The 11,970-nt window shown below is 39.8% G+C and overlaps 1 protein-coding gene across 3 annotated transcripts in view; it reads right to left on the minus strand.

Annotated features, from left to right (window-relative positions):
• Positions 1 to 10,298, minus strand: part of PPM1B (protein phosphatase, Mg2+/Mn2+ dependent 1B) — a 79,660-nt gene extending 69,362 nt beyond the window's left edge. For 2 of the 3 annotated variants that reach the window (XM_036925624.2, XM_036925621.2), the window contains exon 1: positions 9,858 to 10,297. The gene's annotated coding sequence lies outside the window, so the exon portion shown is untranslated. Of the gene's footprint in view, positions 1 to 9,857 lie in introns of all 3 variants that reach the window. The other variant, XM_036925623.2, reaches the window with a different exon arrangement.
• Between the last annotated feature and the right edge of the window lie 1,672 nt (positions 10,299 to 11,970).

Here is an 11,970-nt window from a genome sequence, read left to right on the forward strand (position 1 = left end):
AAGACCTCAAATAGCCAAAGCAATCCTGAGAAGGAAGAATAAAGTGGGAGGGATCTCGCTCCCCAACTTCAAGCTCTACTACAAAGCCACAGTAATCAAGACAATTTGGTACTGGTACTGGCACAAGACCAGAGCCACAGACCAGTGGAACAGATTAGAGACTCCAGACATTAACCCAAACATATATGGCCAATTAATATTTGATAAAGGAGCCATGGACATGCAATGGGGAAATGACAGTCTCTTCAACAGATGGTGCTGGCAAAACTGGGCAGCTACATGTAAGAGAATGAAACTGGATCACTGTCTAACCCCATACACAAAAGTAAATTTGAAATGGATCAAAGACCTGAATGTAAGCCATGAAACCATAAAACTCTTAGAAAAAAACATAGGCAAAAATCTCTTGGACATAAACATGAGCAACTTCTTCATGAGCATATCTCCCAAGGCAAGGAAAACAAAAGCAAAAATGAACAAGTGGGACTGTATCAAGCTGAAAACCTTCTGTACAGCAAAGGAAACCATCAAGAGAAAAAAAAGGCATCCTACAGTAAGGGAGAATATATTCATAAATGACAGATCCGATAAAGGGTTGACATCCAAAATATATGAAGAGCTCATGCACCTCAACAAACAAAAAGCGAACAATCCAATTAAAAAATGGGCAGAGGAGCTGAACAGACAGTTCTTGAAAGAAGAAATTCAGATGGCCAACAGACACATGAAAAGATACTCCACATCACTAGTCATCAGAGAAATGCAAATTAAAACCACAATGAGATATCACCTCACACCAGTAGGATCGCCACCATCCAAAAGACAAACAACAAATGTTGGTGAGGTTGTGGAGAAAGGGGAACCCTCCTACACTGTTGGTGGGAATGTAAATTAGTTCAACCATTGTGGAAAGCAGTATGGAGGTTCCTCAAAAAGCTCAAAATAGAAATACCATTTGACCCAGGAATTCCACTTCTAGGAATTTACCCTAAGAATACATCAGCCCAGTTTGAAAAAGACATATGCACCCCTATGTTTATCGCTGCACTATTTACAATAGCCAAGAAATGGAAGCAACCTAAGTGTCCATCAGTAGATGAATGGATAAAGAAGATGTGGTACATATACACAATGGAATATTATTCAGCCATAAGAAGAAAACAAATCCTACCATTTGCAACAACATGGATGGAGCTAGAGGGTATTATGCTCAGTGAAATAAGCCAGGCAGAGAAAGACAAGTACCAAAAGATATCACTCATCTGTAGAGTATAAGAACAAAGGAAAAACTGAAGGAACAAAACAGCAGCAGACTCACAGAACCCAAGAATGGACTAACAGTTACCAAAGGAAAAGGGACTGGGGAGGATGGGTGGGAAGGGAGGGAGAAGGAGGGGGAAGAAGAAAGGGGGCCTTACGATTAGCATGTATAATGTGGGGGGAGCATGGGGAGGGCTGTGCAACACAGAGAAGACAAGTAGTGATTTTACAGTATCTCACTATACTGATGGACAGTGACTAATGGGGTATGTGGGGGGGACTTGGTGAAGGGGGCAGTCTAGTAAACATAATGTCCTTCATGTAATTGTAGATTAATGATACCAAAATAAAAAATAAAATAAAATAAAATAATATATACCAAAAACAAAAAGACCCACCTACATGAATTCCACTCTGTAGGGTGATCATAAAGTCTGCAAACATAGATGCTATTTTAACATATTCTGTACGATATAACATCAATAAAGCATTTATTGTTATGCACCTGTGTTCCCAAGCCTGGTGGCCACTCTATACTTAAACAAAAATTAAGCAAACCATAAAACTCATAGAAGAGAACATAGGCAAAAATCACTTGAATATAAACATGAGCAACTTTTTCCTGAGCACATCTCCTCGGGCAAGGGAAACAAAAGCAAAAATGAACAAATGGGACTACATCAAACTAAAAGCTTCTGTACAGTAAAGGACACCATCAGTAGAACAAAAAAGGCATCCTACAGTATGGGAAAATATATTCATAAATGACTTATCCAATAAGAAAGAGGTCAATATCCAAAATATATAAAGAACTCACATGCCTCAACACCCCCCAAAAAAATAACCCAATTAAAAAATGGGCAGAAGATCTGAACAGACACCTCTCCAAAGAAGAAATTCAGATGGCCAACAGGCACATGAAAAGATGCTCCACATTGCTAATTATCAGGGAAATGCAAATTAAAACCACAAAGAGATATCATCTCACAGTTAGGATGGCCAACATCCAAAAGACAAGGAGCAACAAATGCTGGCAAGGATGTGGGAAAGGGGAACCCTCCTACACTGCTGGTGGGAATGTAAATTAGTTCAACCATTGTGGAAAGCAATATGGAGGTTCCCCAAAGACTAAAAATAGAAATGCCATTTGATCCAGTAATGCCACTCCTAGGAATTTACCCAAAGAAAACAAGGTCCCTGATTCAAAAAGACATATGCACCCCTATGTTTATCGCAGCACTATTTGCAATAGCCAAATATAGAACAATCTAAGTGTCCATCAGTAGATGAATGGATAAAGAAGAGGTGGTACATATACACAATGGAATATTATTCAGCCATAAGAAGAAAAGAAATCCCACCATTTACAACAACATGGATGGAGCTGGAGGGTATTATGCTCAGTGAAATAAGCCAGGTGGGAAAGACAAGTACCAAATGACTTCACTCATTTGTGGAGTGTTAACAACAAAGCAAAACTGAAGGAACAAAACAACAAGACTCACAGACTCCAAGAAGGGAGTAGTGGTTTCAAAAGAAAGGGAATGGGGAGAGTGGGGCACTATAATTAGCACTCACAATATAGGTAAAGTCACCCAGAAGGCAATATAGCACAGAGAAGACAAATAATGACTCTATAACATCTTATACGCTGATGGACAGTGAGTGCAATTGGCGGGAGGGGGACTTCATAATATGGGCGAATGTTGAAACCACAATGTTGTTCATTTGAAACCTTCATAAGATTATACATAAATGATACTTTAATAAAAAACATGAAAATAAAATACCCTGTGCAACTAAATAAATACATACATAAAAATTAAGCAAGCAAAGCCAGAGGCACAAAAGGCAACACAAACCAAAAGCACAGAAGAGCAAATAATCTGAACTAAAATACAAACGTGTATCACTCAGAAAAAGACTCAAGATGCAGAATAAGAGCAACAATGCATATCTAAGTCACCACTAATCCTTCCAAAGCTCTACTACTTCCTTTACATAGTAGATTAGATTTTATTTAAAAAGGAGAGTGTAGGGACTCTCTTGTCCCCTCCTAGCGTGAGCCAGGAGCAATGTCCTTTCACTTTATCTCTAAATAAAAGCCTGTACCTTGCTCTCCTAAAAAAAAAGGATAGTATAACTGAAAAATATTAAGTCAAAATTATCATTTCAAAACACTCCACAAAAGTTGAAAAGAAATTAAACTTATTTTCCTTACATTTAGTACCTACAATCACCAAAGCTTTAATGAAATTCTGAATTACACAAATAAAGCCAGTTACAATAGATAATTAAAGAAATCAGGTAAGGTTGTTTTTTGTTTTGTTTTTTCATCCAGAACATAAGCACTTAAAGATATCCAAATGTTGAACAGCTTAATGAACCTGTCTGAATTACTACATTTAATATATTTTAAAATTCAAGTTCTTTTGCATATCACCATTTTAATAAGAGTGTTTAGAGAAACACAATCACAAAATCATACTAAAAGTGAAACTGGTAATCTGAAGGCTTATTTGGGTTCTGGAAATGAGATCTCTTAGGTCGTGAATGGAACTAGTGTTCAGTTTCATATCAGGGCACTGAACTAAACACAAGTTGATTTGCTTTAAATAAAAAAAAATCTCAATTCACTACAGCAAGCAAGGTCACAAGAGACTCTGACTCAATGACTCATAAATGAAAGCAAAAGAGCATTATGCATTCAAATAAAAACAAAGATCAAAGAATCTCTCATACTTATCTTAAGAGCGCCATGTTTGTGTAAACTCAGGAAGAGCCATCTTTACCACACCGGATCATCACTAGGAAAGCTATGGAACAACTTGCTTCATATCTAAGTGCAAAAGGACATCCTCACGCAGAAATTTACAATGCAGGGGAAAAAGAAGGCAAAACTTCAAGCAATACACAACAGGTGGAATTGAGGGAAGCAGTGACAAATATACAGACCAATTTCAGTGCAATAAATTAGGAGACAGACTGGCTCCATCAACTATCTTCAACAGAATTGTCAAATAAGCAGTAAACAGAAGTACCAGTCACAACTCAGTGACAGTACTTCCAGACATTAGTGGTCAATCACGAACCTTTCAGCTATACTCACAAAAGAACAGAAACAGCAACAGGGTCTTCTGTAAACACAAATGACACCATGTATTTTATAGGTACATCCCTAGTTATTTAAACCAGACTTGCTCAAAGTTCTCGTCCTCTTCACCCTGCTCCTATTATCACACCTCTTCTCCCATTTTCCATCCAGGAACTCAACTATCCAGGACTGTACAGTATAACACCTGAAGCCACCGGCTTCCCTCATGCCTACTATAAGGACCTCTTTTCTATCTTGGCTTACCTTTTAATCCTAGGTACAACAATATTTCCCCATTTCTACTTTCTCTTTTCATATTCCAGGTTTTGTCCAATTACAGAAAAACTCTTCTCCTTTCTCTTGCTAAAAATGGTAAAGCTCTAACCACAGCTTCAAAGCATACTATAGAAAACACCATATATCCCAAATTTTCTGCTCGTAATTTAAGCCAGTCACAAAGGGAGCACAGTTGTAAACGGAGGAGGAATGTTTGTTACCAGAATATAAGACCCATGAGGGCAGGGATTTTGTCTGTTCTGTTCAGTATCCAGCCTGGAATGGTGTCTTGCATATTAGAAGGCACTCAGTGAATCCAAGAATAATTGCTGGGAGACAGGGTCAGGGGAGGGGAGTTACAGACTAAAAACTACTGAACTATACTGAATTCCTTACTTCACAGTGGGTCGGTAGTCTCGAGTAAGTGAAAGCAACAGGAAGCCTGTCACATTAAACCTGATTTTCCACACATTGTCATTTAGAGTTCAATTATTTCCTCTTTGTAAGGGACTAAAAAGAAGGGCCACCTGTGTTCAACAGATAACCCCAGTTCGTTAACTCAGTTGATAGCTTTAATCAGAGAAGAGGAAAGTAAAAACTCTTTGCCAGGATAGATTAAGCACCCAAGAGCAATATGGACACTCCTAGATTCTCTTACTTATAAGTACGTCTATTAACTATCCTTTTCAGTGTTAGGAGTGCACTTCACCAACATACCTACATCAAGACAGTAAAATGCAACTAGATTTAAGAACAAGTGACACTGCTCCCAAGCTCTGAAGTGCTTTGAAATCTTTCAGAACTTCACAAATTATTCTATATGCCCTTTATCAAAGCTGCTTCTCAAGTATGTACTCTCGGTCAAGAAAAATCTATTCACTGGGTTTTTTTCTTATATTACAAATTTGATTATACCTGATAACATACCCACATTTTAAAAGTTTTCCATGAAGTGCTTCTATCATACAAATGCACTTTCCTTCACAACCTATTTTGAAGTGGAGGACATTCTATGTTGACAAAAAAGCACAGTAAGACTAGAGAGAGAGGTCTTGTCCTCCCTGCATCACTGCCAGTAATTGGTCCCACCTCAAAGAGGAAGACAAATTCCTTAATAATCCTTAGAAGTCTTCCAATGTTTGTCTCTCCTTTAAATTAATCAGACCATGTTTTAATAAAACTTTTTTTTTTCTTTTGTTCAAAAGGATGTAAAACAAGTTCACCAACTAGGGTTGTTTCTAAGCTGTGAGACCTTTACTTTTCAGGAAACAAATCAACTTAAAGCCAATAAACATAGTATTGATATTTCACCACACTCCAAAAGAAAACTGCAAATCCATTTTATTTTTAGCAAATTAATAAACTACTTAGTATTAAAAGCTTTAAATAAACTCCTTTAAATGTTATAAACCATATTAAATGTCTAAATAAATGAACAAGTGAAATACTACAATTGGTTGTAAAGCTACTCAGTTCTTAAAGTTAAATAAGTCATTATAAAGGATACCATTAGAAAAGGTTTACATTATACCAAGAAATAACAGGATATTGTAGTTTTATTCAGTTAGCTATAGTAAAAAATTTTACTTAAGAACTCCCTGTGTAATGATTTTTATCGTTAACTCAGAGCAAAATGCTATGTCTGTTATTAACACCAAATTGAAGGGCAGAAATTTGAATGAAACATGTTTATAAAAAGATGTAAGCAACCACATATTTTTTTTTCCTAGGTATCCAGACAACCCTTTTTATGTAGTCTGAGAAACTACAGCATATAGACTGCCCTTTTCGAAAACTTCATAACATTATCAAGAATTTAGTAGACTTCTTTTCATAACACTGATTCAACTACTTGATCAAATCACTCCAGTTAGTCCTAATAGTGGTCTTTGAGGGAGGGAAAATACAGTTGGAAAACTGGAAAGTCTAACTCAAGTCAAATCTACACAAAAAGATTAAATCACACTACAAATGTTTCATCTGAAAAAAAGATTCCAAAATGGCTAATCGGAGATGTTAGCATATTAGTCTAAAACACCATAGGTTGTCTTAAATCAATGCTTTGATTGATGTAAAGAAATATCACCAACAAAAATGAGGGTAAAATACAAATTATTAAGCCTTTGTATCTTTTTTTCACCTATACTTGTTAGATTAGCTTCCAGAAACTGATGACAAGCTCTGTCATTTTATCAACTTTATGAGTCAAGCAAAAACTACAAAACCAGTTTTTCCAAAATCTACCCTATTTACCTTCACTATTCAGTCTGAGTACAGGAGAGTGAAATGGAAAGTAAATCAGATTACATTTCCAGGGCTCACCCAGTGTCTAGGAATCTTTTCTCCTATCCCCAGTTAATCAGTCCTCTTTATCTACAATTCTGCTGGTATACACATAAATAAGCTCCATTCTACAATAAAACTTAGAAGCTGCTGATCTAAATAGCTGTTATTTAGTTTCAACCCAAATTCTGAAATTAGTTCAATAAAAAAGCAGAATCAAGTACAATGCGAAAAATCCAGAAATAACCTTGTTCCTCAAAATTCTCTTCCTACTAATTGTATTTGTTTATTTTAAGCTAAGTATTACTTGAATAAATATTAGAATTTTAGATTTAAACATTTTTAAGTATTATAGCTATCATACTATTGGTTGTTTCCCAACTAATTTTTGCTTAAAATCAGTGAACTATGAAAGGCCATTTCACAGAAAAAGCAAATACTGTATATTTTAATAACTTTATTCACTTTACTAGTATCTTATGAAGCACCACTGTAGAGTTACAATTATACTATTTTCTACTTTCCATGCTACAAAATGTTACAAAAGTTACACATAATAGGCAAATGTTCATATAATGCAGATAATGTGTAACTAACACCAAAGAGTGTGAAGAAAAAAAATATTCACTCTCAGTATCATGTGCAATAAAAGAAATGTTTACCAACCCATTTAGAAGGGCTTGTTTGCAGTTCTTCCACTATTGGCTTAGCCAGTTTTCGATGAATCTTCACAATCATTAAGTTATACTATGGTAAATTCTACTCTTCCAAGAGTGCCAAGAGCCTATCAGCATTACATTTCAATTAAAAAGGCTCTGTAAAAAATATATGTGATAGGAAAATAAACTATCAAGAAGAGCTACTTTTTTCTGACCTTGTCAACTTGTGAATCAGGTGTTCCTAGAAGCACAGCTATTTGACACTACGATTCCTTCAGATGATGTAATCTTCAGGGATTTGGTAATTATATGTGAACTACTAACATGAAATAGTATTTACTGACATGACTACCAGACAAACTGAAAAAGCTTTCACCTATTCCCAAGTCTTCACAGAAATTAGACACCCAGTTTAAGAAAACAGGTGTTGAAAGATCTGCAGGTCACTTCTGAGAGAATAAACACATGAACAAATCCAAAAGACAAAATAAAAACACTACTTCATCCTGGTAACACAACAACATAAAGAACCACTGAAAAAACTGTGATAAGACTATGAGAGCAAAATTAATGAACAGGGAAAAACACAACCATTTAAAAAAAGAAAGACAAAGAAGACACTGAGAGAGGGTTAAGAAATACAGTCACCATCAAGATCATCCCTAAAAGAAAATCTGAAGAACAAAAACAAAAAAATCTGTTCTAAAAACTACATTTTAAAAGTTCTATTGAAATAACACATTGCCCATTCAGGAGGCCTAGAAAAATATGTCTTTAAAAAAATTACTACTTTAATACTGTAACTTCAATTATATATGTATTTTAAAAGCCTGTATGCTTTGAAAAAATAGTAATAACTAGAATAACTTGCCTCACTATTTAGAAATAGTCTATTTAAAAGTAGGCCAACAATAGGAACTTGGCTATTGCACAACAGAGAAAGTAAATGAAATAATACTTCTTAACATTTGTGTAGAGGCCATGTTTCTCCATCTCCTAAAACATACTATACTGACTTACACTGTCTACTCTGAATAATTTACCACTTCTACATCCATGCAGTAGTAGAGCTCAAATAAAATGAGTTCCTGTGTTAATCCCACAATAAACCTCAGTAATTCTCACATCACAGTTGTAAACGTTTGTTAACAAAAAGAGGTTTCTCCCAAAATAGCTACATAACACTAAGACTGCTCAAATTCCTAAATAATCCTTTTACAAGACTCCTGCCAACTTTATTTCGATACATTAAACATGTGGAGACTATTTTAAAAGGTCCTTAACTGTGACTTCATCAAAACAGCTTCCTACTTGTTCATATAATGTCCTCTTTTTAAAGCTTTCAAGTTGTTTTTAAACTAACTTGAATATTGATGAATTTGGGCCGCTGTCAAATGCTTGAGAGGCATTTTTGCCAAATAAGACAGGCAAATGTTCTAGATCCGCTAAATCTCACATTACAGGTCATTAAACTTAAAAACGGAAATAACTATTTTCAATAGTCAATGAGCCCCTCATTTTAAAAATTACTTCAGCATTATTTCCACACTGCATCTAATACAACCCGTTTCTTCTAAAAGGATGTTAGGCTCAAATTATTAAAAAACTGCCATATAAACCTGATGAGTCTATTCTTAATGGGCCTCTGGGAGATTTGGGGGTACTGGTGACAGCAGTTCCGTGTAAGAACTCCACGGTTAAAACAACGACATCCGAAGAGGACTGCTGGGGAAAGCAGAGAAGAGAAGCCCGGAGTCGACTGAGAAGAGAAAGAGAAAGGATTTAAAGCCATTAAGGAGGAAGGAGGTGGTGAGACGCAGAAGACAAGAACAAGAAAGGTTTAACAAGGAAGTGAAGTGGAACGCAGAGTAGGGCAGAAGCTGAAGGAACAAATGGGAAAAGATAGTTTTCAAATAGGAATGCACCAGGAAGAGATGAGTTAAGGGCTGGGGTAACCCCAGTAGTTTGGTGTGAAAGATGCTCACAGACTGAAGCAGAGAACCGGGGAAAGCAGTTTACTTCCAGGCGATGGAGCAAACAAAAATACCCTGCCCCGAGCCTCTCCCAGCCCCGGCGGAGCGCGGAGGCGGCGGCTGGGGAAGGGGCCTGCCTACCCAGGAGCCAGGCCCCACGTTCCGCTCCCCCGGCTCCGCGGCAGAGGGAAAGAGACGAGGATTGGACAGGCAGGGGCCACGGCCACAGGTCGGCGGCACCCCGAAAACGGTCCAGGGCCTCGGTGGTGCCGCGAGCCGTTTCCCCTGCGGCGGGGCGCCGAGCGGCCTTACCTGAGGCGAGGGAGAGTGGCGAGGTCTAGGGCGTCTGCTCGAGCCCGCCGCAGACACCCCCCTGCTGCACTCAGCCCAGGCTTCCAACGGAGGAACGACCCTGCCTCAGCCGCCGCTTTCCCCTCGGGGTCTCGGCAACCGCCTCCGCCGCCTCCGGAGCTGTTTACACCGTCGGGCTCCGCACGCCGCCGCCGCCGCCACTGCCGCCTTCTCTCCACCCTAGCGCCGCTGCCGATTCGGCCGCCGCCACCTCCTCCGTCGCAGCCTCGTCTCTCTGGAGCATCTTCCAGCCACCGAACCCTGAGAAACAGAGACTCCAGCCGCGCCGGCAGGAAACTCCCCCGCAACTGCTAGGGGGACGAGGCGGTCAAAGCACCGGCGGCTCTTCCGCCATTGAGCAGCAGCCTCTCGGCTCCTTCTGCAACCCCCTCCTCGCACCCCGTCCTTCCCCGCCCCTCGGCGAGCCCCGCCCAGCTCACCCCCATTGGGACTCCTTGCGGCCTCTCTCTGTATCCAATTTGCTGGACCTCCCGTCAATCACCGCTGTCCCGTCTACTTCGACTACCCTTGTACCTCTGTGGTTATCTTTCCCCGCCCACAATGCTCCGCCTCTGAGTTCCTAATTTCCCATTGGGTATCAATGACCACCTTCAATTGGCAAAGTCAACTATCCATCAAACACCGCCCACTGAGTGATACCCAACTCTTCATTACCATTTAGTTCATTCAGCCCCGCCTCTGCTCTACCTCCCTGACGACAGGGACCAACCCACCCTACCCGCCATAAGTAGAGAGAGCCGCCAATCAAATAACGCCCACCTGCATTCCGCCTCTCAAAGCCAGAGCCCTAGCTATCCTCTTTTGTTATTGGTCCAAAGATTGCCCGAAGTCATTGGCTTCCTGCACGTATCCGTTACTGAAACAATTTCCAAATCCGTCACACGGGCTTTTTTTTTTTTCAAAGGAACGCAAAAGGCGGGGAAGTATCCGACAAGCGATTGGCTAGTGTTTGAAAATGGTCAAACCCAGAGAGTCTGTACGGCTGCTTCCTGATCTGCAAAGACTGTACCCCTTTATTTTTTACCTCTAAGCCTTGCGTGAAACAAGCGCCATAAAGGAGCCAACGGGCTATCCTGTTATAGGTGTGGAAGTCTAGCCCCTCCCGGAATTGCAGGGGGTTGGCTGCTGATTGGCTAACAAAGTGCTCTTAGACCCTCATTGGAGGATATAAATGCCTCTCAGGCGACAACGTGGGAGGGGATGGCGCAGGCGAGGACAAGAAGCGGTCTAGGGAGTGGCGGTTGTTTTGCTTGGGCAAGCGGGTGGAGCGCACGCGGGAGAGGGAAACTCGGAAGGCAGAACTCTTGGGGAGGTGTTGCGGGGAAGGGAAAAGCCCGGATGTTTCCTAACAATGAAATCATCGCGGGCCAATCAAAGCAGAGGATCTGGGTTACCTGCCTGACCTGTCCACCCAAGGGAAGAGAACCAACGAGTTAGCGGGAAAATGGAGTGACAGGAGGGGCCAAAAAGCGACGTGAGAAAATGGAAAAGATCTTCCCTTCAGGAGAATACTGTGCTATTAGGGGTTATTTTTATTCCTTCTAGGCCCACACTGCCTGGCATCAGCCCTTGGTATTCCTTGTTTTGTTTCCTAGTCAACACTGATCTTAAAAACTCTCTGCCTACTCTTTCACATTCATTCAGTTCATTCCAGTTTTTGAGAGTTTGTAGGGTTAGAGATACAAAAAATAAATCAGGCAATCCCAGTACAAGATGTTAGCTGCTATAATTGAAACTAAAATTGAAATAGGGTGCAAGGAATGGTGGTGACATAAGGAATCATCCCTGTAGATGGTTCACTGAGGAATGCTTCACAAAGACACAGGATGAGTCCAGAATAAATGATTCAACAGGTAGATGAGGAAAGTGGGCATGATTCCTCCAGCAGTCAAATTAGACTAAAAGGTACTGCCATATTAATTCTCCCCACCCCCAGAAGTAAATTGGTTGGGCAGATGATTTAGGCTAAGACCCAACACAATGCTATTTAGCTTAGGGGCTGTGGATGTTTCGGGGGGGAAAAAGCGAATTTGGGAATAAGACAGTTGACCAG

The sequence above is a fragment of the Manis pentadactyla genome, chromosome 2 (assembly GCF_030020395.1).
Source record: "Manis pentadactyla isolate mManPen7 chromosome 2, mManPen7.hap1, whole genome shotgun sequence".
In the NCBI taxonomy this organism is placed as follows: Eukaryota; Metazoa; Chordata; class Mammalia; order Pholidota; family Manidae; genus Manis; species Manis pentadactyla.